The following is a 6,557-nucleotide window of genomic DNA, read 5'->3' as shown; positions in this document are numbered from 1 at the left end:
AAACAAATAATATGAATTGGTAAAGGCTATCTAATTTCACACCTAACTCAGAAATATGTAGGGGCTTGGTAACGCAGAATGCCTGTGTTAGTGCCAACCTATGGCCATTGGGATCTTGGGTCCATCTCTAAGGTTAGGACATCTGCCTCCTGGCTTTGACTCAGAAAGAAGTCAGGATCAAGCCTTTAGTCCTGACTAGTCAAACTTCACTGAGAAATTGCCTTTAATGCACGATTCGGCATTCCACTTTCTGTTGTTGATGACAATATAATCATGAAAGTATTTTTGATGAAAAGATACCTGCTGCTGCACTGGTTAAAGCAACTGGTTGCTACCCAAAGTGGTGTTTCAAGTCCACTGCCCACTCTGTGGGCGGAAGGCACGACAGTCTGCTTCAGGAAAGATGTGCAACCTTGTCAAGACTGCAGGGTCTTTTTGATTCAGAGTGGACTTAGGTTTGACTTTTCATTTTCTTGATGAGGACACTCTGAAAAGAAATACTTAGACATTTGGTCTCGGTGAGCACACTATTTCAAGTGATTTAGTGTAAAAGGTCATTTCAATTGACCTATTCATCAAAGAATATTAAAAATCCATTTTAGTTTCCAATTCCTATTAGTCACAGTGGATGAATCAGGAGAGTGAGAGTGAGAAGAACATGCTTTCCTTCCGCATCGGTTCCTCCCTCTGTAGTCTCGTTTCAAAATCTTGGCCTTCCATAAGTTCTTTTAAACCCTATCCTCGATTCCTAGAAGTTTACATTAGCACTTACATGAGGGGCCTTCAAAAAGCTCATGGAAGAATGGAATCCAAAGATAATGGATTTTTCAACGAACTTTTTGCAGCCCCCTTGTTCTTGTGAGTCTCCCTCTCAGAGCCACATTGCCAAGAGAGTAGGGCAGCAATCCCTCAGGAAAGGTTACAATGTGATCACTGTGGTACAACAAAGCTGCTATTGGTAGAAATGCCAATGAATCTGGTTTTCTTAATGAGGAGCCCATTCAGGCATATCTCTTGTTTCCTAATTAGTATGTACGTGTGTTCACTCCATAAATGGATCGTTTTCTTATCCTCAGTCGAGGGCTTCATCTGCAATCTTTTTCAGCTCCAAAGAGGATACAGACTAGAGGTGACCAAGAGGCAGAGAGGGTCACAGTAAATGTCACTAATTCTGAACAGGATTGTTTTCCAAATTCACTCATGGTTTGGGTCATTCCTTTGGACTGAATCCTGACACTGTATTTCTACAAGTTACAGGTTCGCATAGAGTTCTCCACTCTGAATCAGGACTGCTCTTAAATTCTGGAGCTTGGTGAGGTCTTTCTTAATCATCACCTTTTCCCCCAGGAGGGGCATATTACACTTTGTGCACAGAGTGGAGGGTGCCTTAGTCACCCTGACTAAGAACAAGGACACCTGCTCCATAGATTTGCTTTCATTTTTAATAACATTCATTCAGATGAATATTATGCAAAATTAACATAATATGTATGATAGTTAATTTTCTGAGTAATAGGCAAGTATTTAGTGGCCATTTTTCAAATTATGGAGAACATTCAAATTACAGCTGTGAAGCTTAGGGAGGGGTGGGGGTCGAATAATAAGATGTATCAATTTGGTGGGCTTCTAGGGGAAATCTCCGGAAAGAGGGATGATATATAAATATCATATACCTTTTCTGAACGTAAGTGGCAATTACACATAAGATCTCACAAGATGGGATACATAGGAATCAAATTGACTACGTCTGTGAAAAGAGCTATGGAGAAGTTAAATGCTATCAGCCGAAACAAAGTTGGGACTCAATGGTGGAACAGATGATCAATTGTTCATATGCAAGTTCAGTCAGTAGAAAAACTGTAAAAGTACACGAGAGTCAAGATACAACTTTGAGTATATCACACCTGAAGTTAGAAATCATCTCAAAAATAGATTTCACACATTGAACACTGGTATCAGAAGGCCAGAGAAGTAGTAAGATGACACATGAAGAAAGGAAATAAGTCGTTAAAAAGATAGAAAAAAGCTCAGGGTAATGTCAGAAGAGATTTGGAAACTTGCTCTTGAATGTAGAGTAGTAGGTAAAGAAGATGAGAAAATGATAAAGTAAAAAGCCAAATGGACAATTTCAAGGGGCACAGCTGGAGGAGATAAAATAGCTATACTGAAATGTGCAAATCTTTGGAGTTTTAAAGCCAAAGGTGGTATTTGTACCCATTTTAAAATAAAGTAGCTCAACAGAATATGGAAATTATCAACAACTTCATTGTTAGTACCCAAAAAGAAAACTTTGATGAATATAATTGAGCGGCCTTAAATTAATGTTCTATTGTGTATCTCTCTAATTTCTAATATCCATTGCAGTAAATACACAGAAACAAAAAAATTCATGATGAAAGGGTTTATTAAGGAAGTTAACAAGTTGTAATGTCAGTTAGAAATGCTCAGGGTTGTTGTTTACCAGGACTTGTTACAAAGTTTCTGGTCTGTTAATAAACCCTCAAAGGGGCACAGCGCTCTGCTGTATGTTTTAACCTGAAGGCACTCATTCAGCTCAAGCTCCTTGAGTCTGAAAACCCACGTGCCGGAATTAAGTGCCCAGAAGCACCCGCTTCAGTGAGCCTCGACCCAAAGGCACGCAGCTCTACTTCCATAGGTCAGCAAGTCCAACTTCCCCAGGTAAGTGCCCAGAGACACCCCACTCTGAGAGCTAGCTTCCTGCACAAAAGCACCAATTTTAACTTATTTCATGGGTCGGGAAGTCCATCAGTTTACTCCATGCTATGGCTCCTGCTTCTGCGGCTGTTCCTCCCACGGTACAGCTGTCCTCTGGATATTGCACAGGAATCTTGGATCCAGAGGGCATGCTCCACTACCGGCTCCTACTGGTTATGAGATCCCTCCTCTTGCGACTGCTTTTATTCACAGCAGGATGACACTGCAGGGAATCCTACTCACAAGTACTCACAGGTGAATCCGGTCACCATGTCTCCCACGTTCTTATCAGACATGCAGGGAGAGGCCATTTGGGGGGAGTTGGAGACTGGCTAGAAGAGCCACATTAAACAATCCACTCCCCCTGCAATGATTCAAACACACACGCACGCGCGCGCACACACACACGCGCGCGCGCACACACATGCACAAAACAACCACACCCTCCCCAAAACAAGCACAAACTGTGGTAGCAGTACATTAACAGAGAGCTGCCAGAAATCCAGCCTGGACTCGGAAGAGAATGTGAAGCACAGGAAATCACTGCTGATATCAGATGCAGCTTGACTGAAAGCAGCGAATACCAGAATGATGTTTACTTGTGTTTTATCGACTGTGCAAAGACATTCAAATGTGTTCCCTGTAGCCTGAGAGATCCAGAACTGCTAATTGTGCTCAGAACCTATGTATAGACCAAAAGGCAGTGATTTGAACAGATGAAGGGTATACTGATACTGAAATTAGGAAATGTGTGTGTCAGGGTTATATCCTTCCACTGTTTATTCAAGCTGTATGTTGAGCAATTCAAGAATCAGGATGATATGACGAAGAAAGCCGCATCAGGATTGGGAGAAGGGTCCTTAACAACTTGTAACATGCAGATGACACTATATGACTTGCCAAAAGCCACGTGGACTTGAAACACCAATGAATATGAGTATAGTCTTCAGTATGGATTGCACTTTAAAGATAACAACAATCCTCACCATTGGACCAATAAACCACATCGTGATAAACAGATCCACAATACAGTTGTTGAGGATTTCATTTTACTGAGATCCACAAGCAATGTCCATGGAAGGAGAGGTAAGAGATCAATTTGAACCCCTTTTGGACACATCTGAAAGGGTTAGCAGTTAAAAAAAAGTGAAGGGGAAATACACATGGCTGAATCGTCCAGTGAATCCCTCTGAACATAGACAAGGGGTGGGAATAGCCTGGCTCTCACACAAAACGCTTTGGAAAATGGGATATGACAGATGTAACGAGGTTCAAATCTAATACCGTATCATTTGATCTCCTTTTTGATCCATTTTAATGTTGTTCTAATTTTTAATATTTTCTGCTTTCTTCCCAACTGTTTTTTTCTCTATTTCATTTTGTTATTTTGTTATCCTTTTAATGCTTTTTTGGGGGTGTTTTTGTATATATTTTTGGCATATGAACTCTAGGGTAGGTAAATCTACAGAGACAGTAATTGGATTAATAGTTCCTTAGGGTTGCAACAGGAAAGGTAGGGAGGAAATGGAGAGCTAATAACAAGGAAAACAGGAAAAAAAGAAAAAGAAAATGTTCTAAAATTGATTGTAGTAATGATTGTACAACACTTCTTAATATGATTGAACTACCGAATTGCATATTTGGATTATGTCCCAATAAAACTGTTTATAAACAAACAAATGAATAAAAGAAATCAAACCACTGGTTGCATTTCTTCTATAAAACACCTTTTTCTTTTTAAAAAATATGGAACGCTTCTCATATTTGTGTGTCATCTTTGTGCAGGGGCCATGCTAATCTCTGTATCGTTCCAATTTTAGTACGGGTGCTGCTGAAGCAAGCACACCTCTTTCAAATGTCAAAGACCCAGGGACAACATTTAGAAAGTTAGCAGAGAAGGAAGATTGGGAAACACAGGGAGGAAGTGGCATAAGCGATGGATGGTACAGTGGAACAAAATGTATATGAATGGGTGAATGTAAAATGATGATCTGCTTTGTATACCTTCACCTAACTCACATTAAAAGTTAAAAAAAATAAAGATCACAGTCTAGAAAAACAAAGTGTCAAAGAGCCCAGATTCCACTGTGTGGACAGAGGAGCAACTGACCCCAACAACCATGGTGCTTTCAGTCACCTCATCTACATATGAAACATGGCAATGAGTGAGGGAGACCTGAGAGGAACTGGTGCATTTGAATTATGGTGTTGGCAAAGAACTGAAAATCCTGGGAACTGTCAAAAAGAATAAGTAGATCTGTCCTGGTATAATTACAATCCGAATTCTCCATAGCAGTGAGGATAGTGAGGCTTTGTTTCATGTACTTTGGACATGTCAGGAGAGACAAATTCCTGGGACAGAACATCATGCTTAGTCAAGTAGAGGATCAGCAAAGAAACCAATGGCCATCAGGAGATGGATTGACACACTGGCTGCAGCAATGGGCTCAAACAGCAGCCATTGTGAGGATGGCAGAGGACTGGGCATTGTTTTGTTCTCTTGTACATGGGGGTACACGAGTCAGAACGGACTGAAGGCATCTCACATTGATGATTAAAAAGTAAATAAAACCCTGAAAATGAATGTTTCTATGACTTCACATTTTATGGAGCATCAATGCTTGATTCTTCACTATGACTGCCACTCCCTGTTCACCTTCTTTCTCCCTGTTGACTGTTCCCGGCTCGGACTCATTTGCTCCAAGACCATATCAGTCTCTGGGCCTTCTTAGTGCTTCATCTCCACGTGCTGTTTTCTTGTCCCAGAGTGCTAACCTTGTGCCCTTTCCCTTTCCACATTGTGGGCTCCTCTCTTCCTGCAAGTCTCAGTTTTCATATACCTTCACAGACAGCCTTCCCTGATCCTGATACTGTTTTCTGCCCTATACCTGTTACCTTCTTAGCACTTTCTCAATTTTTAATCCCACATTTCTCATTTATTTATCACACATTATTGTTTTCCTAACCTATGTGTTTTGTTTGATTTCTACACAGAAGTGGTATTAAAAACACCCCACAAAAAAAGGTGCAGGCACTGCCCAAGCCTAGCAGTGCTGATGCTGGTCACAGGTCTAGCACAGCATCCTGTGGTGCTCTGTGCTTCAGGAGCCCTGGCGGTATAGTGGGGTATGTGTTGGGCTGCTAACTGCAAGTTTAGCAGTTCAAGACCACCAAATCCTCCTTGGGAGAAAGATGAGGCTGTTTCCTTCTATAAAGAGTTACGCTCTCACAGATTGACAAGGACAATTCCATTCTGTCCTATGAGTTGGCATTGACTTGATTGGCATTGACTTTGGTTCAGTCCTTGAAAGAGATTCTGGAGCAGGCCAAGGATTCCAGGGTTTGTGGGGAGGAAATTGTGAGGGGGGCAGAGCTAAGTTGGACTGTTTATTAATTTAACATGGAAGGTTTTCATTATTTTAACAATCCTGACAACTGAGTTGATGAGTACTGACTGAATACCAGTCTTGCCTGTGTACTGGTTTTTACTATTAAAAAGAAAATGAAATCGTGAATGTTTAAGAATGGAGGATTGTTTGTGTATACACCTGAATATTTAGCTTCTATTAAAAAACAAACAAAACTGAACAAGACCGGGAAGAACTGGACACACTGGGTCAGAACTTCGGCCTGGCAAAAAGGACTGTGACGGAAGTCCCACACCCTGGGATCCAGTGTGTCTGCCCCTTGTCCTGACAATGCCTGATCATCCACTTCACTCATTCATGCTCCCTGCATACTGTGGCCCTTGATTTTGTTATTCCTCTGCTAATAAGGTCTTTTCCAGCTCTGAAGCTGAAGGGATTTTTTTATATTTTTGCTCCCCAAACCCATTCCAGAGG

General features: G+C 41.2%; 1 non-coding gene across 1 annotated transcript; it reads right to left on the bottom strand.

Annotated features, from left to right (window-relative positions):
• Positions 1–4,455: 4,455 nt before the first annotated feature.
• LOC115870793 lies at positions 4,456–4,559 on the bottom strand. The gene has a single exon (XR_004046920.1). It is a non-coding gene; the product is annotated as a U6 spliceosomal RNA (small nuclear RNA).
• Between the last annotated feature and the right edge of the window lie 1,998 nt (positions 4,560–6,557).

The sequence above is a fragment of the Echinops telfairi genome, unplaced genomic scaffold (assembly GCF_000313985.2).
Source record: "Echinops telfairi isolate 266 unplaced genomic scaffold, ASM31398v2 ScPeMD7_2291;HRSCAF=2852, whole genome shotgun sequence".
Classification (NCBI taxonomy): Eukaryota; Metazoa; Chordata; class Mammalia; order Afrosoricida; family Tenrecidae; genus Echinops; species Echinops telfairi.
Note: the sequence above shows the minus strand (reverse complement) of the source record. Positions and strands in the feature narration are given on the sequence as shown.